The sequence below is a fragment of the Helianthus annuus genome, chromosome 2 (assembly GCF_002127325.2).
Source record: "Helianthus annuus cultivar XRQ/B chromosome 2, HanXRQr2.0-SUNRISE, whole genome shotgun sequence".
NCBI classification, from domain to species: Eukaryota; Viridiplantae; Streptophyta; class Magnoliopsida; order Asterales; family Asteraceae; genus Helianthus; species Helianthus annuus.
Genome location: NC_035434.2, coordinates 58,293,920 through 58,320,403, shown reverse-complemented (window position 1 = coordinate 58,320,403; position 26,484 = coordinate 58,293,920). Strand labels below are relative to the sequence as shown.

The following is a 26,484-nucleotide window of genomic DNA, read 5'->3' as shown; positions in this document are numbered from 1 at the left end:
CAATCAACCCTTGAACCTATTGAGCGATATGGCCTGGGAGCTCATCCCCGTACATGGCCCTTGCCATGGAGTTTTTTGCTAGGTTCTCAACCTGATCTTAGGATAGAAAGACAAATTTGATAAAACATCACCATTCATTCAAGAGATATTGTTTTACAAAAAGTGGGCATGGGAAAACTCTTGAAATACAAACTAAAATTTCTTGATCAGACATGGAACCTTTTAAGGGTCTTGCCATTCCAATGTCTGGGAAGCTTTTTGCCTTCCGTGTCGGCCAGTTTATAGGATCCACCCTCATGTGCTTCAAGGATTGTGTATGGCCCTTCCCACTTTCAGCCCAGTTTTCCTTGGTTCTCTTTTTTACTAGCCTCATCTATATATATAATAAATGAATAAGGTTTGGGACACGTGTCGCTATATGGTTCAACCACACTAGATTTTTGGCGGGAAAATAAGGGAATCCTTGTATTTTTCCACGGGATCCGAATTGGGACAACCATACCCGGTTTTTTGACCCGGGTATATAAAACTTCTAAAACCTAAATCCCTCATTCTTCTTCCCAACCTATCTGCCGCTTCTCTTCATTCCCTGGATACGAAACCCTAAATCGACACGCAACCACCACAATCATTCAATTCTGAATAACCTCCGGTGATTTAACCTTCAAGCTTCATGTATTGGAACTGTCAAGGTATGTTCTCTGTCGTTCCATTTTAAACGATTTTCGTTATTTTTGGATTTAATCAAAGTTATTTCGATTTATCATCCAAATGCGCTCAAAGATTGAGTACAAAGTTGATTTGATGAGAAAGGAACCCTAATTGCGAAATCTGTTTTGGTTCTGAAGATTTATTTTTTGAGGTGGATATTAATCGCGATCCACATACGTTCTTGAAACGCAATAAACATTGTTGACAATCGATTTTATTGAATAGAATTTTCACTTTGGAATATGGATTTCGTTGTTTGGGTTTCAGATGATGTCGATTAATCAGTTCAGGTTCCTTTATATTAGATTGTATTAAAATGCGAATATTATGTTATACAGTTGTCATTTTTCTTTTGTGGGATTGTTTAAGATATGAAATTATGTACTTGATATTGTTAAAAGAAATACAAACATAGATGAAATATATAAAAGACTTGGTGAGCTCTTGATGTCAAGGACTATAATGACAAAAATTACATCACTAGAAAAAATATCGATGAAAGTTCTTTAAAATATTGACATGATTGCTGACATGATTTTTACATAATTATAGAACTGGCACAACTGACGGGTGTTGTTGTAGTACTTCATTTCCCCCTTCAATACATCATTGGCATAGAGACTCGAAATGGTTTCATCAATTCTGAAGTTCAAGTAAACAAAAATCCTAATATTTCCTTTTCCTATTTGATTATAGATGTCTGTTTTGTACATACCGCAGATGAAGCATTCAGGGGAGCAAGAAAAGGGCTCGGTGGCAAAACTATTTGAGCAAGGTGATTATTATATTTCCTTTACGAATAGTGTTTTATTTGTGTGTTTATACTTTATATTGTTTGTTAATGAAATATGTTCTGTGACAGTTGGATTGCAAAAGATTTAATCATTACTTGAAGTGGAAGACCCTGATGTGAAAGTTATTGCAAATTTGGCGGCTGAAGGTATACTTATGCTTAAACTGCAATATTAGATTAAAGTACACGGATGCTCCCTGTGGTTTACCAAAATTTTGGATTTTGTCCCTTGCTTTCCAAAAGTACACGGATGGTCCTTGTAGTTTGCACTTGGTTACGCATTTAGTTCCCAGCCAACAAATCTGAAGGTTTTAGCATGTTAGTGACTAAATGTGTTACAAAGTGCAAACCATATGGCCCATCCATGTACTTTTGGAAAAAGCTGGGGACTAAACGCGTAACAGATTGCAAACCACAGGGACCATCTTTGTACTTTCAAAAAGATAAAGACCAAATTCAAAATTTCGTAAACCACAGGGACCATCCGTGTACTTTACTCATTAGATTATCATAAAATTTAGAGTGTTCTACGTGCGTTATCTGAGGAATCGATAGATGAACTGACGAAACATGTTGTTTTTGTAATAAAAAACTGTCTTTTGTGGCGGGAAACGCAGAAATCGTAAAGCTTCGCAAGATGCTGAAAGACGAGGTTCATCAGACGGAGAAGCTTGAAGAAGAAATATCTGTTTTACAAAATCAGCTACTGCAGTTAAGCTTTGATTCTAATGATGATGTATGATATATGATGTGTTAATTGTTAAATGTCTGACTATATATCTTTTGCTTTTTAGACAAGAAAACAGCTGGAGAGTGGTGATCATAGTGCAGAAATGACAGTAGACATGGGTTCCCTCATCTCTCCCGTTAGGCAACCGCAGATGAAGCATTTAGGAAGCAAGAGAAGGGCTTGGTGGAAAAACTATTTAAGCAAGGTGATTATTATATTTCCTGTACGAATAGTGTTTTATTTGTGTGTTTATACTTTATATTGTTTGTTAACGAAATATGTTCTGTGACAATTGGATTGCAAAAGATTTTATCATTATTTGAAGCGGAAGACCCTGATGTGCGAATCCATGCTGTGAAAGTTATTGCAAATTTGGCGGCTGAAGGTATACTTATGCTTAAAATGCAATATTAGATTAAAGTACACGGATGGTCCCTGTGGTTTACCAAAATTTTGGATTTTGTCTTTTGCTTTCCAAAAGTACACGGATGGTCCTTGTGGTTTGCACTTGGTTATGCATTTAGTTCCCAGCCAACAAATCTGAAGGTTTTAGCATGTTAGTGACTAAATGTGTTACAAAGTGCAAACCATAGGGACCAATCATGTACTTTTGGAAAAAGCTGGGGACAAATGCGTTACAAATTGCAAACCTCAGGGACGATCTTTGTACTTTCGAAAAGATAGGGACCAAATCCAAAATTTCGTAAACCACAGGGTGTGACAACCCTCACTAAACCAGGTATCCGTACGAATTAATTAATAAATAATTGCTGCTTAATTACTGTGCTTAACTGAAATTGCCAATGAACTGCTACTTGATTTCTAGCACTTGTATATTCCTGCATCATACTTTGATTGCCGTCACTACATTATTTACAAGTTGAACCTTAGTGACAAACATGATGCACAAAAGCACAGTAGCATTAGAACGAATAACCTATTGAACATGCTGATAAAGCCAGCATCAGGCAGACACTGCCTCTAAAGGCCTGTATGAGCCAGAAATATTTTACTACACCCATAGTGAGTGTAGGGATACAAGGGTTGTAGAACTGCGTCTCTAGGAATAAGATATAATGATTGGATGTGCCTAAAACGTACTCTTAGCACAAAACACAGCACTTTTATTAACATACTAGCTTCTGGCTAACTGATAAAGTGCCAAAACATGGGGAAGTATTCCTGACACTTTTGGAAATAAATTGTGTCACTAAAAATATTATTAACGACGCTTAAAAGCTTACTTAAGCACTTTAACGGATTACCATCCAACCGAACAATTGGACTAAACCCGGAACATGAAAATATTGACAAAAATATTATTGATCTTTTTCTGAGCCAGTTAGGGTCCCTGATTACCCTAACACCCGCGTTAAAGCGCAACATGTAACTAACTAAGTTAACCCCTAATCTAACTTAGTTAATCTAACTAAACTCTAACTAAACACTTGAAATCGAACCAAGACACCCCCCCCCCTTGGGCCGATTCGGTCCCCTTGTAACTAGACTAGTACCCTTTTGATTATAATAATAAATCTTGTCTCAAATCTTGAAGACACATTAACCATTGGATTTGGAACTTGAAATTGTCTATAAATACTAACACTAAACACATAAGATCATAACTCACCACACATCAACCAAAAACACTCTCTCTCTCCCTCCAAGAGCTCTCGGCCGAACCCTCTCCCTCTCCTACATCCATTGTCGAGTCTTGTTCAATCCATTCCAACATCACACAAGTATTCAAGGTCACGTATTAGGAGTCTTGGAGCAAACGGAAGCGGAAGGACCTCGTTACCTTGCTTTTATCCACCACATTTTCGCCTAGATTCTTCCCTAGCCCCGAGCTAGAGGTATAACACTTAAAACTCATTCTCGAACGTATCTAAAGTGGTTAATAAGATTTGTAACGGTTAAAATGCGGAAACTTGCGTTTTGAAACTTTAAAGTCTACTAAAAACATGAATCTTGTTGGTTAAAAGATCATAAGTTGTGTAAAAGTTGTAGTGTTTAAATATGGTGATTATTTAGGCCTGATCTACGTTGTGGTGGCTCGGATCATCGTTTAACCCAACTTTGTTAAGATCTTAGATCTTGACATAAGCTTGTTTCTATCGGTACAAGGGTTAAAAGGTGAAACTCTACCACACGAGAAACATGAACTTGTGTAAAAGTGTTTTTACTTGTAAAATAGTATTTAAAACTAGCGGATCTACGTATCTGCAAGTGGTATTTTCGTAGAACCAAGTGTCGAGAAAATCATGTTTTATAAAAGTCGGATGCACACTAACAAATATGATTTTTACAAACCATAAGTGTATAAACACTTGTGAAATGAAAAGTTTCGACAAAATAACAATCTTTGAAAAAGATGACGGGAAGTTGTAAAGGATGATTTATTCTAAAAAACGAGGTTTTTACGGGATTAAGTTATTTTACACATAGATCCACAAAATATAACGGGATCTACACTATAGTTTTCGGAAAAACCACAAGTTCATGTGATTATGCGATTTTACATACTTGTCGACTAGTTTGATGTGTCGGAAATTGATTGATTGATTAAAGAAGTGTTGAAATGATTTTGTAAAAGAAAATGATACGCTAGAAAGCGTGGCCACCTCCAGTTACAGGGGAAACTCTGGAGAAATTTTTCTAAAATCTAACACTTAGAATTATTTACAAGTGTTAGAATTATTTTTGATATGTTTTCAAAATATATTTCGCGACGACTTTATTTACAAATATTCGGAGGTGGGATTTTCACAAAACTAAACGTGATAAATATATATTTGGTAAATATATTTTTCACAACACTGTTTATGATTATTTTGTGAAAATATATAAATATTATTTTTAGAGAAAAAAATAATATTTCGAACGATAACAGCTCCAAAATAATACAAACGCTTACACGACAAACATATAAGTTACAACGGTAATTATTATTACCACTTAATCGTTAAAACGTAACTTACGCATTATACGGAAATATTCATGAACGTGTATCTTGTCAACGCATTATTTTGGAAGTATTATGTGAAGTGAAAATATAATATTTTTGAGAAAAATATCTATATTTTGGAAGTAGAAGTAAAAATATATTAAGTGGGACTTAATGATATAATACAAATACACATGTATTAAATCCCCCATCCTTGGGAAGGAGATTAACTACCAAGTACATGCAAAATATAAACACGAAATAGTTGTCTAACTATTTCCCAAAAACTTAAACTATAAAGCTAAGGCACGGCCATCCGTCTAATAGAATTAGCACATGTAGGTCGTTGCACAGCTGCCTGACATCCGGATTACTTGGTATAGCGACGCACTGACTGTGAGTTCATGTCCCCCTTTTCTCTTAACTGTTTTCAATTTTCTAAACTGCGGGGGTGAAATACATGTTACAATGTCTATGAATACTTTATACATGGTATGGTTAGCGTAAGGAGGTTGGTTACTTAGATCATGTGAATGGGTAGGCGGAAACTTGAGGCCATTAATCCTCATGGTAGGACCGAGGGACAGGAGCGGTAGATCTATCTGGGTGTAGCGAGCCCAGCCCCAGGTCCAGCATAACGGACCTCGGGGTGACTTAGTGCCCGACGCATAAATCCGCTAGGTTTGAGTCTTCCTACTTGCATTTCACACATATCAATGGCCTTGCAAACCATTGGTGATCTCTTTTTCCTTATTTGCTACATACCAGGGTTTTTGATAAATACAAAGGTTTATTTACTCACTTACACATGAACTCGCTCAACATTATTGTTGATTTTTCAACTTACATGTATTTCAGGGAATTAAAGATCTGGCACGGTATGACATGTTTTCCGCTGCATTAGTCACCGAGGTCATCCAGGGTTTGGGGAATGTGACTCTTTCCTGGACAAGTCACAGTCCTTGAATCATGTTTATGTTATGTTTGAATTTGTAATGTTTGGTGAACAAGTTTATGGTTGTTAGGGTATTATCCCGTTAAGACAATGTTATGGTATTTTTATTTTAATGGATGATCTTGCATATTTTCAATTCATATAGCTTTGTTATGATTAAGCCATGGTATTAAGAAGTCACACCAAATTAACCACGCTTCCGCAAAGCCAGGGTGTGACAGCTTGGTATCAGAGCTCTGATCATAGCGAACTAGGATTCCTTCTCGAGTCTAGACTATGATCAATAGGGCTCTCACGAAAACATTTTTACTGCATACCACTTAAGCCCAGATCAAAAACCTTTTTATAAACAAATGTTGAGCGCATTTTATTTATTATTTTTAGGCTCAGTCTGGGAGGCTGAGGCTCGGTCTGGGAGACTGAGGCTCGGTCTGGGAGGCCGAGGCTCGATCTAATGGATTGAGGTAGTTGTCTAGTGGGACTAGGGAGTCAGTCTGGTAGGCTGGGAGAATTGACTAGTGGGACTAGGGAGTCAGTCTGAGAGACTGGAAGGCTAGTGGGACTAGGGAGTCAGTCTGAGAGACTGGGAGGCTAGTGGGACTAGGAAAAGCAGTCTGGGAGGCTGGGAAGCTAGTGGGACTAGGAGAATTATGTGATATTTTACTTGGTGACTTATGTGATTACCTGATTGTATGATTGATTATTTGTGCATATTTGTGCTTGTGTTACAGACACATGGACTCACCAGGCACAGGTGACTCGGACACCACCGGACCCCTACCTATCGTATCTGATGACCTCCCATCTTCGGAGCATGAGGTGCATACATCTGATTCCACCAGCACGGATGACGACGATTTCCAGCCCTTCGCACTACCCGAGGGAGCTGATGAGCCTGCGGATGGCCCCCCTGCTGAGTACTTACCCTTAGTTGTGATTCCGGCTCCTATACCGTTAGCCGTTTATCCCGCATATGACTTACTACTTGACGCCGAGGCTGACGGCGATATCGATCTGTTTGAGGATGAGCCTATAGAGGATGAGATCCCGGACGCAGCCCTACTTCCTGCTGGCGATCTTCTGATGATCGCTGATGCCCCTGCCGAGGACTCACCCGCACATTCACCGGTCCCAGACTCCTTTGAGTCTGTGGCATCCGCACCTTCTCACGAGGTGAGCGCACAGCACTTTGCACACGACTCGGATCCTGACCAGGCATCCTCAGCAGCACCTATTCCGAGCTTTGCATTTGAGCATGACGACATAGAGGATTCTGATCCCATTTTTCCTCCGGGATTCGACCCGGATCATGATATCGAGTTTATCCCGATGGACCAGCTCATGGAGGACCCCGCTGATCCAGTTGACCCTATTGATCCTGAGTTCGACTTTGATATGGCTTTTGATGACCATGAGCCTGCCTTGGCTCCTGAGCAGGCAGCTGCTCTAGATCCTATGCCCGAGCATGACCCCGTACATGCTGGCATCCCTGTTGAGCCCGTTCTAGCTGACCCGCCCATTGATGATCATCTGGAGGATGATCATGTTGTTGCTGTCGATCCTGTTGTTCCTCCACCTTTTGTTGCTGATATACCTGTTGAGCACATTGCACCAGTTGATCCTATTGTTGCTCCCCCATTTGATCCCATTCCACTTGAGCCTGAGCACGTACTGTTTGCAGACCACATGGATCCACCGGATGAGCATGCACAGCACGGTTGGATACCTGCTGATGAGGACGTTCCACCTTTGCCCCCTCAGATCCTTGTTACACGACCTGTTGATTTCACTTTTCAGGTTCCTCAGTTCGTACCTCCAGCGAGGCCTGGAGAGGGCTCTTCAGCCCATCCTTTTGGGCACGTACCGATGTCTATTCCCTTCATGCCCCAGATGTCATCTGTTCCACCCTCTACTTCACCATTTCATGTGGCACCGTTTGACCCCACCAGTGAGCCTTTGCTTTGGTCGACACCACCAGCCGTGCCACCTACTGATCCATACCATCCGTTTCATGTGCGACACACTATAGAGGACGTTTTGATGTCCTTCGTTCATCAGCATGAGTCACACATGCAGCGTCTCCAGGAGCTTGAGAAAGCTCAGCTGCCACCATGTTCATGCCATGATCAGATACACCCTCCTCTTCAGCCATGTCGATCATTACCCCCAGATTTTGCTGCTCGTCTCTTTACACTAGAGCAGCAGGTTGCCTCTGTCATTCGCACTCAGCAGGCTATGGAGGAGGACTGGCTTCAGCTACGCCGCTTGCTTTACACTTACTTTCCCCCTCCTCCACCGCCATCTGAATAGAGCTCATCAGTACTGCTTGTGTAGACGTTGGTGAGAGGACCGCGATTGCTTTTGGTTGCACAGCATTTTGGAGACTACATGATGATACTGACTTTTGACACATACTTGATGTATTTGATGTATTTGACACTGATTTGATATAGCTTTTGGGCAGGGGTGATGTAGCCCCTAGTTGATTGATGATTGTATGACACAGTGATGTACTGATACACTTACGTTGTGGTCTCGATATATATGGCAATCGCAGTGTTCTCATCATATTTGATTCGCTTGATTGCTTATTTACATTATTGTGACATGGGATGTTGTGTATATTTTTATGACATGGGATGTTGTTTGTATAATATTTGTGACATGGGATGTTGTGTGATTAGTATTTGTGAAGTATTGATAACATGAGATGTTATATGCTATTACTATTACTATATACGTACGCTTTACTATGGCCTGACCGACGTAAACACATCCTTAGAAGATGCCGCCAAGACGTCAACCTCAGCCAATGCCCACTACTCAGGACGAACTACAGCAAGTCATTGCTGCAGCCATTGCTCAATATGCTGCAGCCATTGCTCAATACGCACTGACTTGGACCGAGCTGAAAGAACTCATGCGCAAGAAGTACTGTTCTCGCGCTGAAATTCAGAGATTGGAGACCGAGTTCTGGCATCTAAAAATGGAAGGTCCTAAGATAGCTGAGTATGTTCAGAGGTTCCACGACTTGTCGCATGTGGTACCCTACATGGTTACACCTGAGTTCAAGAGAATTGAACGCTTCATTTGGGGATTAGCTCCTCAAATCATCAGCATGGTGACCTCCTCCAAACCTGCAACTATCACTGAAGCCATTGATTTGAGTGTGGCTCTTACGGAGGAGGCAATTCGTTTAAACAAGTTTGATGAAGTGGAGCCTAAGAAGAAGGAGACTCATGTGGAGTCATCTGGAGGAAACAAGAGGAAGTTTTCAAACTTCAAGCAGGGCACCGGGGTGGTGGTTAAGAAAGGAGAGCAGAACGCGCCAGCTCAGGATACAGTTGGTAAGAAGAAAGGAAAGGGATATATGGGTGCACAACCCAAGTGCAACTCATGCCAACGACATCACTCTGGTCGTTGCAGGCTAAGAGTTTGTGAATCATGTGGGAAGACTGGTCATACGAAGGATTTTTGTTGGGCTAGTGCTGGCCGGGGAGGCCAAGGAGGATCTGGGAATAGGAATAATCGTGGTGGTAATGGGAACCGCCCCCAAGGAAACCATGGAGGTGATGGGAACCGAGTCAACAACGCAAACCAAGCGGGCGCCATGAATTGAAATCAGGGAAACAATCAGGCTGGAAACAATGGTGGGAACGGGCAGAGGCCCGGATGTTTCAACTGCGGTGATGTTGGGCATTACAAGAGGAATTGCCCGGAATTGAACCAAGCCCGCGGAAGGGTTTTCAACATAGAAGCAAGGGAAGCGCGCCAGGATCCCAATGTTGTCACTTGTGCGTTCCCTGTAAACCAACGCTATGCATCCGTTTTATTTGATACCGGCGCCGATTATAGCTTCGTGTCGTTAGAATTTAAGAATATGCTTGGGTTAGCCGCTAGTAAGTTAGATATTCCATACTCGATCGAATTAGCAAACGGGAAGTTAGTAGAAGCTAATGAGGTGATTCGAGGTTGCGTAATCGAGTTGGGAGAGCGCGAGTTCGCTCTAGATCTACTACCAGTCCAGTTGGGAAGCTTCGACATGGTAGTAGGGATGGATTGGTTATCGAGTAACAAGGCCGAGATAGTTTGTCATGAGAAGGTCGTTCGTATCCCGACCGATGATGGTGAGACCATTATTGTTCACGGAGAGAAGCGTGAGACGCCGTTGAGGATTATTAGCTGCCTGAAGGCAAGAAAGTGTTTGCAAAAGGGATGTGCTGCCTTTCTGGCACACATTGTAGATAAGAAGGCTGCTGAGCCAAAGATCGAAGACATCCCTGTCGTGAGGGAATACCCAGAAGTCTTTCCAGAAGATTTGCCTGGCTTGCCGCCTCAAAGGCAAGTGGAGTTTCGCATTGACTTAGTTCCAGGCGCCGCGCCTGTGGCTAAGGCACCCTACAGACTTGCTCCGTCTGAGATGCAAGAACTGTCGACACAACTTCAAGAGTTGTTAGACAAGGGATTCATCCGACCGAGCTTCTCGCCTTGGGGAGCTCCAGTTTTGTTTGTCAAGAAGAAGGACGGCAGTTTCCGTATGTGTATTGACTACAGAGAGTTGAACAAGCTGACGATCAAGAATAAGTATCCCCTGCCAAGAATCGATGATCTGTTTGACCAACTACAAGGTTCAAGCTTCTATTCAAAGATCGATCTTCGATCTGGATACCATCAGCTACGGATACAGGAGGAGAGTATCCCGAAGACAGCCTTCAGAACTCGATATGGACACTACGAGTTTCTCGTTATGCCGTTTGGTTTGACAAACGCACCTGCAGTGTTCATGGATTTGATGAATCGAGTTTGTAAGCCGTACTTGGATAAGTTCGTGATTGTATTCATCGATGATATTTTGATTTATTCAAAGACGAAGGCTGAGCACGAGCAGCACTTAAGAGCCATTCTGGAGCTGCTAAAGAAGGAACAGTTGTACGCCAAGTTCTCTAAGTGCGAGTTTTGGCTACGAGAAGTGCAATTCCTTGGGCACGTGGTAAACGGAGATGGAATCCACGTGGATCCCACCAAGATCGAGGCGATCAAGGATTGGGAAACGCCAAAGACGCCAACCGAGATTCGGCAATTCTTGGGTTTGGTTGGCTATTATCGAAGGTTCATTGAGAATTTTTCAAAGATCGCTCAACCATTGACGCTCCTCACGCAGAAGGATAAGAAGTTTGATTGGGGAATCAAACAGGAGGAAGCATTTCAGATATTGAAAGATAAGCTTTGCAACGCGCCAATCTTAGCTCTACCAGAAGGTACAGATGATTTTGTGGTATACTGCGACGCATCGCGTCAAGGATTGGGTTGTGTGTTGATGCAACGCCAAAAGGTTATTGCCTACGCGTCACGCCAACTGAAAGTGCACGAAAAGAACTATACCACGCATGATTTGGAGCTTGGCGCAGTAGTTTTTGCTTTAAAGATCTGGAGACACTACCTTTATGGTACGAAGTGCACAATCTTCACAGATCACAAGAGCCTCCAACATATATTCAACCAGAAGGAGTTGAACATGAGGCAAAGACGATGGGTAGAACTGTTGAATGACTACGACTGCGAGATTAAGTATCATCCAGGGAAGGCGAATGTGGTCGCCGATGCCCTAAGTCGAAAAGAGAGGATCAAACCCATAAGGGTTAGGGCTTTGGAGATGATTATTCAGACCGATCTTTCTTTGCGCATTCGTGCCGCACAGAAAGAAGCTCTCAAGGAAAGAAACCTTGAAGAAGAGTATCTCCGTGGGATGGAGAAGTTATTGGTACCAAACAAGGAAGGAACATTGTGTTTTGAGAAAAGGATTTGGGTTCCTTTGTTTGGAGGTTTAAGAAAGGTTATTTTTGATGAAGCTCACAAGTCGCGGTACTCTATCCATCCTGGAGCGGATAAGATGTACCAGGATCTTAAAGATTATTATTGGTGGCCTAGGATGAAAGGCGATGTTGCTGTTTATGTGAGCAAATGTTTAACATGCGCCAAGGTTAAGGCGGAATACCAGAAGCCTTCGGGACTTCTGCAGCAACCAGAGATTCCCAAGTGGAAGTGGGAACAAATCTCTATGGATTTTATTACGAAGTTGCCAAGAACGCCAAGAGGCCATGACACTATTTGGGTAATAGTGGATCGCTTAACAAAGTTAGCACACTTCCTACCTATCCGAGAGAAGGATAATACGAGCAAACTGGCTGAAATTTACATGAGAGAAATTGTTACACGCCATGGAGTACCTCTCTCGATTATCTCTGATAGAGACGGAAGGTTCGTGTCAAGGATATGGCAATCCTTCCAGGAAGCTTTTGGCTCAAAGTTGAACCTGAGCACTGCGTTTCACCCACAGACCGACGACCAAAGCGAGCGGACGATATAGACACTAGAAGATATGTTGAGAGCATGTGTGATGGATTTGGGCGGTAGCTGGGATAAGCATTTGCCTTTGGTTGAGTTTTCATACAACAACAGCTACCACACCAGTATTGGTGCCGCGCCATTCGAAGCTTTATATGGGCGCAAGTGCAGATTGCCGCTTTGTTGGGCTGACGCAGGTGATAGACAGTTGGTTGGTCCTGAAGTGGTACAGGAAACCATAGATAAGATCGCACAGATACGAGATCGCATCAGCGCGGCTCGTGACCGGCAGAAAGCCTACGCAGATCGAAGCAGGAAACCTCTAGAGTTTGAGGTTGGTGAGATAGTTTTGTTGAAGGTATCACCCTGGAAGGGTGTGGCGGGTTTTGGGAAACGTGGAAAGTTGAACCCGAGGTATATTGGACCGTTCAAGATCTTGGAGAGAATCGGGTTAGTAGCATACAAGTTGGACCTACCTGCCGAACTGAATGGTGTTCACGATACATTTCATGTATCCAATCTGAAGAGAAGTCCAACACAAGATACCGTTGTCATTCCTACCGACGAAATTCATGTTGACGACACGCTCCATTTCGTTGAAGAACCTGTCGAGGTCACGGATTGGAAAGTTAACAAGACCCGCCGGAGCAGTGTCAAGCTCGTCAAAGTTCGTTGGAATGCTAGACATGGTCCTGAATTCACCTGGGAGCGTGAGGACCAAATGAAAGAGAAATACCCCCACTTATTTCCTAAGCTCTGCTTGTAGCTTAAAATTTCGGGACGAAATTTTTCTAACGGGGGGAGAATGTGACAACCCTCACTAAACCAGGTATCCGTATGAATTAATTAATAAATAATTGCTGCTTAATTACTGTGCTTAACTGAAATTGCCAATGAACTGCTACTTGATTTCTAGCACTTGTATATTCCTGCATCATACTTTGATTGCCGTCACTACATTATTTACAAGTTGAACCTTAGTGACAAACATGATGCACAAAAGCACAGTAGCATTAGAACGGATAACCTATTGAACATGCTGATAAAGCCAGCATCAGGCAGACACTGCCTCTAAAGGCCTGTATGAGCCAGAAATATTTTACTACACCCATAGTGAGTGTAGGGATACAAGGGTTGTAGAACTGCGTCTCTAGGAATAAGATATAATGATTGGATGTGCCTAAAACGTACTCTAAGCACAAAACACAGCACTTTTATTAACATACTAGCTTCTGGCTAACTGATAAAGTGCCAAAACATGGGGAAGTATTCCAGACACTTTTGGAAATAAATTGTGTCACTAAAAATATTATTAACGACGCTTAAAAGCTTACTTAAGCACTTTAACGGATTACCATCCAACCGAACAACCGGACTAAACCCGGAACATGAAAATATTGACAAAAATATTATTGATCTTTTTCTGAGCCAGTTAGGGTCCCTGATTACCCTAACACCCGCGTTAAAGCGCAACATGTAACTGACTAAGTTAACCCCTAATCTAACTTAGTTAATCTAACTAAACTCTAACTAAACACTTGAAATCGAACCAAGACACCCCCCCCCCCTTGGGCCGATTCGGTCCCCTTGTAACTAGACTAGTACCCTTTTGATTATAATAATAAATCTTGTCTCAAATCTTGAAGACACATTAACCATTGGATTTGGAACTTGAAATTGTCTATAAATACTAACACTAAACACATAAGATCATAACTCACCACACATCAACCAAAAACACTCTCTCTCTCCCTCCAAGAGCTCTCGGCCGAAGCCTCTCCCTCTCCTACATCCATTGTCGAGTCTTGTTCAATCCATTCCAACATCACACAAGTATTCAAGGTCACGTATTAGGAGTCTTGGAGCAAACGGAAGCGGAAGGACCTCGTTACCTTGCTTTTATCCACCACATTTTCGCCTAGATTCTTCCCTAGCCCCGAGCTAGAGGTATAACTGTCACACCCCGATTTCCACGTGTTTCACCGGTGGGCCCGGTGGGGGATTACCGTGACGATGTTGGCAACAATATAGTCAAACCTCACAATTATATAAATGCACAGCGGAAGCTTAAAGATAAATATATACTTCAACCTCTGGTTGTAATATCAAATGTATTACAGAAGTCGAATATATCCACAGCGGATCAAAATAATAATAAAATATTGTTCATTCAGATACGGCATCGAGTTTGCGAGACTATTCGTGATGCTTAGGAAGCTAGTACCAGCCAATTTCGTATAGTACCTGCACTTAATCTTTTGGGGAAAATACGTCAGTTTACACTGGTAAATACATTCAACTGACACATTTGAAAATGTTTATTAAAATTGATTTGAATGCACAAGGCACAAACTCTTTTATAACTTGGGAAAATTATTAAAATCTTGTGAACGTTTTACATGTTCTTTTATGCGTTCAGTAGCCCGGGTCGTGCCGGGTTAAAGATTTATAGACACACCACATTGCGTAAAACCGTAGTATAAAAACCAACGGCTACGTCTTTTAATTTAATGTCGACAATGTATACCGGGTGTACGCCTACACCGGGATGTCGATGGTCGTGGCCATTTCGTAAAATGATGCCAAGGATATCCGGGACAACGGTCATTAAACCCCCCAAAGGCTTTTAAGAAACAAAACTGTTTAAATGAGCCGATCATATTATTTAATTAACCACCTAAGCGATGGAAAAATATAATGCTCAACCAAGCGGTATTAACATACCGTAACCCAAGCCCGTATAGGGGAAATAAGTTAAAGTATTTACCTTTGCAAGTATTATTCCTTAATTTGATTAAATCACCGATAGCTTTTACTGGGCTCCTAATCTGGAACGAAGGTTTTAATTAACCTCTTAGAATCCTAACGGGTCTTTATATTGGCCGTAGCCTAGACCGGTTGGTTCCGGAATATAAATATGGTTTAATCGCGTGAAAAGGCGAAAACCGAGAATGGAATGTGATTATGCCCCAAACAAGTTCAGAGACTTGTTTTATATGGGTTCAAGGTTCACACTCTGGATTTTGGGGTTCAAATAATATAATTTGACCCGTATCGGCTTATTTGTGAAAACTAGTTTCATAAGCCGAACCGTGCGCTTAATAGGCGAAACGGTTAACCATGAGAGTCCTACGCTTATTTCCTAAGTCAATATGCCTTAAAGAGGTTGTGGTATCAGTAGGATACCTTCCGTGGTGCCCGTAACGAGTTTAAGTTAATATTATGCCCCGTAGGGGCTTTTCGGTCATTTTAAAGACTTTTAAAGAGCTTTTCGAGTTCTACAGGAAATCTGAGTTTCCTGAACAGTTTATAAAGTCTAAAATACTTTATTTATTATTTAAAATCAGTAGCAACTGGAATCGGGTCAAAAGACCTTGTAGAACTCAAGTTTTGGCCGAAAAGGGCATATTCGGTATTTACCGAACCGTAGCCATAACCGCAGGTTATGAGCAAGGTAAAAATTATTAAAAATCTTTAAAATTCCAAAAATATTATTTTATAACAGTGGGTAAAAGTTTTGGTGACGAAATCTTGGTTTAGATGGGCGTTATGCTAATTGCGGCGTTTATTACAAAAGTTTACTTTAATCGCGCTATTTAGCATAACTCTCATTCTAGACCTCGGATTGGCGTGAAACTTTAAGGACATGCTTATAATTTAGTAAGCAAGGTTATAGTCCGTTCACGTGTCCGAAATACTCGTTTTATTTTTAAAAGGCCGTTACGGTCAACTTTTTAGGCGATTAACGGAAATGCGTAAAAGACTCGAACAATTCATGAACCGATCACAGAGGTCTATACCATCATGTAACCTGGTCCTAAGAGAGTCCTAAGGCATATCTATACCTCACTAAAACGGGTCAGAACTGAAGTCAAAGAAAAAGTCAAACTTTTGCGACATTCGGCTCCGAACCGGGTCAATATAGCAAATGGTCGATTCAAACGAGCGTAAACAAGTTTATATACTTAATATCATGTTTTATGAGTGCCAAAACAGGTTTCATAGCTTATACTTTACAGTTTATGTATAAAACGGCAAAATGGCTTTCTGTTGACTTTTTAAGTTCACGTTTGACTCGACATTTGACATAGTTAGAGTGGTGATCAGAGGGAACCCTTTTAGGGGTTTATTACCCACATAAATACCAACTCAAAACTACTTTTGATCCGACAATTCACTGGACCATTTGTGAATTATCGTTATGACAACCGTTAGTTACGACGGTTGAGTTTATAAGCTAAATCTATGGAAATATAAGACCAAAATGGATTTGAACGACTAACAGAAGTTGTATCTTGCTTAGAGAGCAGAGAAGAAATGCTTGGGAGCTTTAGAATGATCAGATGAGTGAGTTTGAGTTGTGATGAACTTATGAACACAAGCTTGCTATTTATAGCCAAAGACATGGTCCAAGATCATCACACAAGGGTCTACAAGTGCTTATGGATCATGGGCAGGTGTCCCTAAGTGTTATGGGTCGAGTAGGGGGCGCCCATACGTCTGGAAGACCCATCATTGAGTGTTTTGCCGCTTTAAACAGCCAACAGCCAAAAATCTGTCGCTGGGCATCGCTTACGGACCGTATGGCTTCGGCCTTGCGGTCCGTAAGCCATAGGCGGATCCAATACAATCATTCCCCCTCCTTACGGTCCGTAAGGCATACCCTTTACGGTCCGTAAGGGGTTAAAATTAAATCTTTTTCAAATCTTTTTGTAATGATTAAGAATCTTGGTAATTAATTACCTGACCTTTCGGGTTTGAAGGGGTAACTTTGCGATATGGCCCTCGGTTAATTACAATTAAGGACCTCGCGTTATTTACCCGTATCGTTAAGCCCCTGGTTAATTTATTTATTATTCAGAAGGCCTTAACTTATATTATTGACGCTTTTAACCCTTCTCCTACGAATTCGATCGTAACTTTCCTGTTTCATAGCGAAACCTTGCGAAATTTATATATTATATTTTAGTGAGTGTATAACACTGTTACAAAGCTTTGGGAACGTTAAAGGGTCACTCAGAGGTATAATTAAACATGTTGACACAGTTAACCCCTGTAGCTTGTAATCTCTCACTTTCTTTCGTGTTTCGCTTCCGTACGATCCATGATTTATTCGTTTGAAGGTATGAGCATCATTTAGGGTGACTATACAGTATATTTACCCTTGATTGACATTTATAACCCTTGAATTTATATACTTTCAAGGATTGTCAATATTAGTCCTTTATTTAATATCAATGCTACGTGTAATCAAATGACACGTGTTAACACATTATTGGACACAAAATTTCGAGGTGTTACATCCTCACCCCCTTAAAATAAATCTCGACCCGAGATTTACTCAAATAAATAGGGGTATTTTTCTTTCATTGTGTCTTCGACTTCCCACGTATATTCAGGACCTCTACGAGCATCCCATTTGACTTTTACAATCGGTACGTGCTTTCTTCGAAGCTTTTTCACCTGTCGATCCTCAATCGACAAAGGTTTTTCTATAAACTTTAAGCTCTCATCTATATGCACATCTGTATGCGGGATTACCAATGATTCATCGGCGAAGCATTTCTTGAGATTGCAGATGTGGAACACCTTATGGATTCCATTGAGCTCTTCAGGCAATTTCAATTTATAGGCAACTGATCCGACACGTTCAATGACCTCAAAAGGTCCTATGTACCTCGGACTCAGCTTACCTTTCTTGCCGAAACGCATCACCCCTTTCCAGGGTGATACTTTAAGCAACACCTTTTCACCCACTTCGAAGTGAAAATCCTTACGCTTTGGATCAGCGTAGCTCTTCTGCCTATCGCGGGCAGCCTTGAGACGTTCCCGGATCTGGACAATCTTGTCCGTTGTCTGGAAAACTATCTCTGGTCCCGATAATTGGACCTCTCCTACTTCCGCCCAACAAACAGGCGATCTACATTTCCTACCGTATAATGCCTCGAAAGGCGCAGCCTTTATGCTGGTGTGGTAGCTATTATTGTAGGAGAATTCAATCAGGGGTAGATTCTTATCCCAGTTACCACCTAAATCGATCGCACATGCACGAAGCATGTCTTCTAACGTCTGGATAGTACGCTCACTTTGACCGTCCGTCTGTGGATGGTAAGCCGTACTGAAGTTCAAACGCGTGCCCAAAGATTGCTGGAAACTCTTCCAGAAATGAGACGTGTATCTAGTATCCCTGTCGGAGATAATAGACACAGGTATGCCGTGTAAGGCTACAATCTTATCAACATAAAGTTGGGCTAACATATCGGAGCTATACGTCTCCTTGATGGGTAGAAAATGAGCTGATTTAGTCAGCCTATCGACTATAACCCATATTGTATCGTTTCCTTTCCTGGTTTTGGGTAACTTGGTTATGAAATCCATAGTTACACATTCCCACTTCCACTCGGGAAGCTCAGGCTGTTGTAGCAAGCTAGACGGTTTCTGGTGCTCGGCTTTGACTTGAGCACAAGTCAAGCACTTTGCTACATGGGCGGCCACAGACTTTTTCAAGCCTATCCACCAATAGTTCGCCTTTAAATCTTGATACATCTTGTCTGCACCAGGATGGACAGAATATTTGGAACTATGGGCTTCCTGGAGGATAACATCTCGTAGTCCTCCATAAATCAGAACCCATATTCGTCTGTTTAATCTAAGGATTCCATCCGTGCTAAGAGTCAACTGCTCCTCGGTTACTCCTAACTTTTCATTAGGATAATTAGCTTCCAACACAGCCTCTCGCTATGCAGCTAATATCCTTTCAATTAAATTGTTCTTGACCTCAATGCTCTTGGCATTGATTCGAATAGGTTTTACCCTTTCCTTCCTGCTCAAGGCATCAGCGACTACATTCGCCTTGCCGGGATGGAACCTGATCTCGTAATCATAGTCATTCAAGGTTTCCATCCAACGACGCTGCCTCATGTTCAACTCTTTCTGATTGAACAGGTGCTGGAGGCTTTTGTGATCACAATAAATCACAAATTTAATACCATAAAGGTAATGCCTCCACAATTTCAGTGCAAATACAACGGCACCCAACTCCAAGTCATGGGTGGTGTAATTCTTTTCATGCACCTTTAATTGCCTTGAAGCATAGGCAATCACCTTGCCCTTCTGCATAAGCACACACCCCATGCCTGTGTGTGATGCATCGCAGTAAACTACGAATTCATCTGTACCTTCCGGTAATGTCAACACAGGTGCGTTGCTTAGCTTCTGCTTCAGAACTTCGAAGGACTCTTGCTGCTTTGGGCCCCAAATAAACTTTTCCTTCTTCTTGGTTAGGGAGGTCAAGGGTGCAGCAATCCTCGAAAAATTTTCAATAAAGCTCCTGTAGTATCCTGCCAATCCCAGGAAACTACGAATTTCGGTAGGCGTCTTTGGCTCTTGCCAGTTCATGACTGCCTCTACCTTAGCGGGGTCCACTTGGATACCACGCTCACTCACAACGTGACCTAAAAACTGAACCTCTCGTAGCCAGAATTCACATTTCGAGAATTTGGCGTAGAGTTTCTCACGCTGTAGTAATTCGAGAATGCAACGGAGGTGCTTCTCGTGGTCAGCTTGGTTCTTGGAATATATAAGGATATCGTCGATGAAGACTATGACAAATTTGTCCAAATACGGCTTGCAGACGCGATTCATGAGATCCATGAACGCAGCCGGTGCATTTGTGAGCCCAAAAGGCATCACTAGGAACTCGTAATGACCATAACGAGTCCTAAATGCTGTCTTATGTACATCTTCATCTCTGACCCTTAGCTGATGATAGCCCGACCTTAAGTCGATCTTTGAGAAGTAGCTCGCTCTTTGCAGCTGATCGAACCGATCGTCAATCCTTGGCAAAGGATATCTATTCTTTATGGTAACTTTGTTCAGCTCACGGTAATCGATGCACAACCGCATCGATCCGTCCTTCTTCTTTACAAATAGGACAGGTGCTCCCCAAGGAGATGAACTAGGTCTGATAAAACCTTTTGCCAACAATTCATCCAACTGGGTTCTCAGTTCCTTCATTTCAGTAGGAGCTAGCCTGTAAGGTGCTCTAGCTATAGGAGCTGCTCCTGGTATGATATCTATTCTGAATTCCACTTGTCTATCTGGTGGTAAACCAGGTAGTTCTTCGGGGAAAACCTCGGGATATTCAGAAATGACAGGAAGATCCTCGATCTTCGGCTTAGGTTCTTCAATTAACACCTGAGCCATGTAAATTACACAGCCTCTGTTCAAACACCTAGAAGCTTTGAGCATAGATACGTCCCCGGGCAATCCGTACTGCGTATCTCCTCGAATGGTAAGCGATTCACCACTCGGGGTCTTTAATACTATATGCCTTTTGCCGCAAATGATTTGGGCCTGATTACGGGATAACCAGTCCATGCCTAGGACTATGTCGAAACCCGCTAGTTTGAAAGGAAGTAGAGATAGAGGAAAAGAATGGTTCTTAATGGACATTTCACATCCCTCTAGAACAGTGGAGACGGTTTCTATCGTGCCGTTTGCTAACTCTACCTCGTATTTCATATCTAGGGTTTTGATCGGCATGTTCAATAGTTTACAAAACTTTTGGTCTACAAAGGACTTATCAGCGCCAGAATCGAAAAGTACTCTTGCAAATATATTATTTACGAGAAAAGTACCTGTAAGCACATTGTCGTTCTATACTGCTTCCTTTGCATCCATGCGGAAGACTCTCGCGTTTGTCTTCTTGGTCTCCTCCGGTTTCCTGGCGTTCTTAGGGCAGTTACTCTTGATATGCCCCTTTTCGTTGCAACCATAGCAGGTTGCATCCTTGATCTTCTTGCATTCCACAGTCTTATGATCCTTGGACTTGCACAGTCCACAGGAAGGAGTCTTTGGTTGTGACTGTGAATTTGATGCAAACCTGCACTTCCCAGAGTGGGGTTTCTTGCAGATTTTGCAGTTGGGCCTTTCACCAGTTTGCCCATCTTTCTTCGCCTCCGACCCTCTTTTGCCTTCACCGTTTCCACGGTGCTTCTTCCCTGACCTTCGTGAGGTATCATCCTCACGTTTCCTCTTCTCAGCCTCCTTGCTCCTTAGTGTCCTCAGACGGACAGCATCTAAAGTTAGAGACAAGGAGAGGTCAGTAACTGACCTGAAGGTCGTCGGCCGGGAGGCCTTCACGCTAGCCTTTATCGCAGGCTCTAAGCCCCCAATGAAACGGGCGATTCTTCTAGACTCTGGTGTCACAAGGTACGGAACCAGGCGAGACATCGTATTGAAGCTCGTCAAATAAGCCTGGCAGTCCAGGTTCGTCATTACCAGTGACACAAAGTCAGCCTCGATCTTCTCAACCTCATGCTGAGGGCAGTAGTTTTCCTTAATGAGAGCAATAAATTCCTCCCATGTCATCTTGTATAAAGCAGACTTACCTGATGCCTGCACCAACGCCCTCCACCATGCCAGGGCCTCGCCCTTAAATGACTGGGACACAAACTTCACCACATCCTTCTCTGCGCACCCACTGATGTCCACAATAGTGTCCATCTCATCTAGCCAGGTGATACAATCAACAGCACCTTTCTCCCCCGTAAATTCCCGGGGCTTACAAGATACAAAATACTTGTAGGTGCAACCCTTGGCACCAGATGCATCAGTGTACTCTCGTTCACGACGAATACTATTTTCAGCTGACGAGTGATTGTCGTCATCCTTCTTGGGTTGAGAGGGTGGTTTGGAGTGTGTCTTTGGTTTGGAGAGTGGTTTTGTTACAGATTTGCTATGAGCCTTTAGCTGTATTGACGATCAAGAGCTGCCTGAACAGCATTGTCAATTAGAGCCTTTAGCTGTGCGCCTGTCAGATGCACTGACGCATTGTCGTAGTCATCTTCATTTGTATGGCTGTTCTCTCCATTGGGATCCGCCATTGTAACTTGAATCTGTTACAGAAGATAACAAAATTTTATTCAGGAGATTATTATATCATTGTCTTTTATGACAGTTTGTCAACCATGGTAACAGAGGCCATATTTGGTTAACTTATTACTCATTAAGTCTTAGGATTTGAATACATCCTATTTTAGCTATAACAATAATATTGGCGGCATAAAGCCTAATCACGAGGATGTTTTTATACTATTAGCCGAGATTTCAGAGAATCAAAGGCATAGAGATTTGAACCGTAGTTCTTTTATCTCTTTCTGACAGGGAGTCATAGACCACCACTGTCTTTTGTCTTTATAAGACAATTATTACGGCCCATAGGCACTACACCTCTAATGGATGTTTTAATATGGTTGGCCCGTAGGCACTACATCACTAATGGATGATTTAATAAGATTTGGCCCGCAGGCACTACATCACTAATGGATGTTTAAATAAGATTGATCACCTTCATTGGTGATTTAACCCATGATTTATAGATCATTTAGTTGGGTTTTGAAATCCTTAAAGGATTATTGTATAAGAATGACGTGCGTGATTTTAACGAATCACATCTGCCATGATTGGTAACATGCTTGCAGCGGTTAACAGGGAATCTGAATCTTTTAATTAAGTCCTACCATCTTGGCCGGATCTTAAAAGACACCAGGCTAGGTTTCACTCGTAAGATTCTTTATTTAGGCAGATCAATTTAAAAGGAATGGTATTGATTTATTTCATACGTATTAAAACAAAACTCATAACATACATTCCAAAATCTCAAATACAATCACATATTGCCCTAAACGGGTCTTTCAAATAGTACATACCTCCATAGAGGTTTTAAAATAGGTGACAAGTCCACGCAGGGACTAACATAACATAAGCGTCCATGCAAGGACTAAAAGATAAGTCCACGTAGGGACTGAAATACGATAAGTGTCCACGTAGGGACTTCTTTTAAAGTAGAAATTACATTAGTACAACTATTAAGGGCTAATGGTCACGTTTCTTCTTTTTGCCCTTTAGTAGGTTCGCCAAGCCTTTGAGAAATCCTCGGTGGCTCTTTTTCTCTTCCTCGAACTCTCTCTCCACACGATCTAGTCGATGGAGTATCTCTTCCTGTTCAGGAGGAGAGAATCGTGGTTGTGGCGCTTGTTGCGGAACTGGAGGTCTGGGAGGTATTGGATACCCATGAGCTGAGTAGTCCGGAGCTCCCATGTTCCCATGAGCTCCGTCAGGGTAGCGTGCATTATATCTAGCCGACACCACATATGGGTCGCGCTCATAATTATAGTTGTAATGTGCTTGTGACAGTTCGAACGGGTTGTAAGCCGTTGGACCCGTGTAAGCAGGTATGGGTTGGTCGTACCCAAATGTTGGCGAATTTGGTGCAGTTGGTGCGGAGTTCGCCTCCTGTATAGGACTTGAAGGTCCTTCTTCTTGTAGTGGCGGATAGTGGCTACTACTAGAATGTCGAGGGGTGCTGAAGTGGATACCCCCTCCTCCTCGTGTGGACATACGAGCATTTGTCCTCCTATGCCTTGGCGGATCAGGCATTACTGGTTGCGCCGGTGGCGGAGGTGATGGCGTAACTGCCTCAAAGCGTGAATCCTCAGAGGGATCCTGTGGATGTCGCGGTTGTTGTGATGTCTGGTGAGGTGGTGTGTAGTACCACTCATGTCGGTCGAACAACGCTTGGAAACTATCTGGTCCCTGATAGGGTGTGCCATGGAAGGATGACCCATCAGAGACTTCTATCGGATGCGTGGGCGTACCACGAGCAGGTTCTGTTGGATCAGTATCTTCATCCATATGGTCTTCGGAGAAGTGATCTTGTGGCCCTAATGGGACAAAACCCGAAGGTTCCTGTATGTAGTCAGCTGGATTAAACTGACCTATGAAGTATGGAGTAGGGTCGTCGTAATTTCGGTGCGATACCGAACGTTGTAGAGGTATGAAGGAAGGTTGCGGGTTGATGGCATCGAGCTGTGCGAGGTGGAATGCCTCGCGGGTTCGTAAAGATCTCTTCGTCGTTGTGGTTCTTCGCTCCTTGTCATCGAAGGAGGTCTTGTACCTGACGGTCCAGCTTCGTGATCGTGATGTGTCACGATATCTCCTCTGCCTCTTCTTCCCCTTCCTCTTCCTCGGAATATAACAGGTGGCATTTTCCTGCTCCAAAACTTATTAAAAATCGAATGAAAATAAAGACAAAAGGAGTATTAATCCGAATTTGTCCTAAGTTATTGTCTAGACTCAAGTATGTCCATTGTGTCATTGAGATTAAACACAATAGGATAGTGTTTAATTCACTCAATGTTGGCTCTGATACCAACCTGTCACACCCCGATTTCCACGTGTTTCACCGGTGGGCCCGGTGGGGGATTACCGTGACGATGTTGGCAACAATATAGTCAAACCACACAATTATATAAATGCACAGCGGAAGCTTAAAGATAAATATATACTTCAACCTCTGGTTGTAATATCAAATGTATTACAGAAGTCGAATATATCCACAGCGGATCAAAATAATAATAAAATATTGTTCATTCAGATACGGCATCGAGTTTGCGAGACTATTCGTGATGCTTAGGAAGCTAGTACCAGCCAATTTCGTATAGTACCTGCACTTAATCTTTTGGGGAAAATACGTCAGTTTACACTGGTAAATACATTCAACTGACACATTTGAAAATGTTTATTAAAATTGATTTGAATGCACAAGGCACAAACTCTTTTATAACTTGGGAAAATTATTAAAATCTTGTGAACGTTTTACATGTTCTTTTATGCGTTCAGTAGCCCGGGTCGTGCCGGGTTAAAGATTTATAGACACACCACATTGCGTAAAACCGTAGTATAAAAACCAACGGCTACGTCTTTTAATTTAATGTCGACAATGTATACCGGGTGTACGCCTACACCGGGATGTCGATGGTCGTGGCCATTTCGTAAAATGATGCCAAGGATATCCGGGACAACGGTCATTAAACCCCCCAAAGGCTTTTAAGAAACAAAACTGTTTAAATGAGCCGATCATATTATTTAATTAACCACCTAAGCGATGGAAAAATATAATGCTCAACCAAGCGGTATTAACATACCGTAACCCAAGCCCGTATAGGGGAAATAAGTTAAAGTATTTACCTTTGCAAGTATTACTCCTTAATTTGATTAAATCACCGATAGCTTTTACTGGGCTCCTAATCTGGAACGAAGGTTTTAATTAACCTCTTAGAATCCTAACGGGTCTTTATATTGGCCGTAGCCTAGACCGGTTGGTTCCGGAATATAAATATGGTTTAATCGCGTGAAAAGGCGAAAACCGAGAATGGAATGTGATTATGCCCCAAACAAGTTCAGAGACTTGTTTTATATGGGTTCAAGGTTCACACTATGGATTTTGGGGTTCAAATAATATAATTTGACCCGTATCGGCTTATTTGTGAAAACTAGTTTCATAAGCCGAACCGTGCGCTTAATAGGCGAAACGGTTAACCATGAGAGTCCTACGCTTATTTCCTAAGTCAATATGCCTTAAAGAGGTTGTGGTATCAGTAGGATACCTTCCGTGGTGCCCGTAACGAGTTTAAGTTAATATTATGCCCCGTAGGGGCTTTTCGGTCATTTTAAAGACTTTTAAAGAGCTTTTCGAGTTCTACAGGAAATCTGAGTTTCCCGAATAGTTTATAAAGTCTAAAATACTTTACTTATTATTTAAAATCAGTAGCAACTGGAATCGGGTCAAAAGACCTTGTAGAACTCAAGTTTTGGCCGAAAAGGGCATATTCGGTATTTACCGAACCGTAGCCATAACCGCAGGTTATGAGCAAGGTAAAAATTATTAAAAATCTTTAAAATTCCAAAAATATTATTTTATAAGAGTGGGTAAAAGTTTTGGTGACGAAATCTTGGTTTAGATGGGCGTTATGCTAATTGCGCCGTTTATTACAAAAGTTTACTTTAATCGCGCTATTTAGCATAACTCTCATTCTAGACCTCGGATTGGCGTGAAACTTTAAGGACATGCTTATAATTTAGTAAGCAAGGTTATAGTCCGTTCACGTGTCCGAAATACTCGTTTTATTTTTAAAAGGCCGTTACGGTCAACTTTTTAG

General features: G+C 42.0%; 2 long non-coding RNA genes across 2 annotated transcripts in view; both read left to right on the top strand.

The window, feature by feature from the left end:
• Positions 1 to 570: 570 nt before the first annotated feature.
• On the top strand, positions 571 to 1,623 carry LOC118487319. Its single transcript, XR_004881360.1, has 3 exons — positions 571 to 692; positions 1,408 to 1,486; positions 1,574 to 1,623. It is a non-coding gene; the product is annotated as an uncharacterized LOC118487319 (long non-coding RNA).
• A 906-nt stretch (positions 1,624 to 2,529) lies between these two features.
• LOC110935809 overlaps positions 2,530 to 26,484 on the top strand; it is a 74,610-nt gene continuing 50,655 nt past the window's right edge. Inside the window, exon 1 of the long non-coding RNA XR_004881343.1 lies at positions 2,530 to 2,619. This is a non-coding gene — a long non-coding RNA (uncharacterized LOC110935809). The remainder of the gene's footprint in view (positions 2,620 to 26,484) is intronic.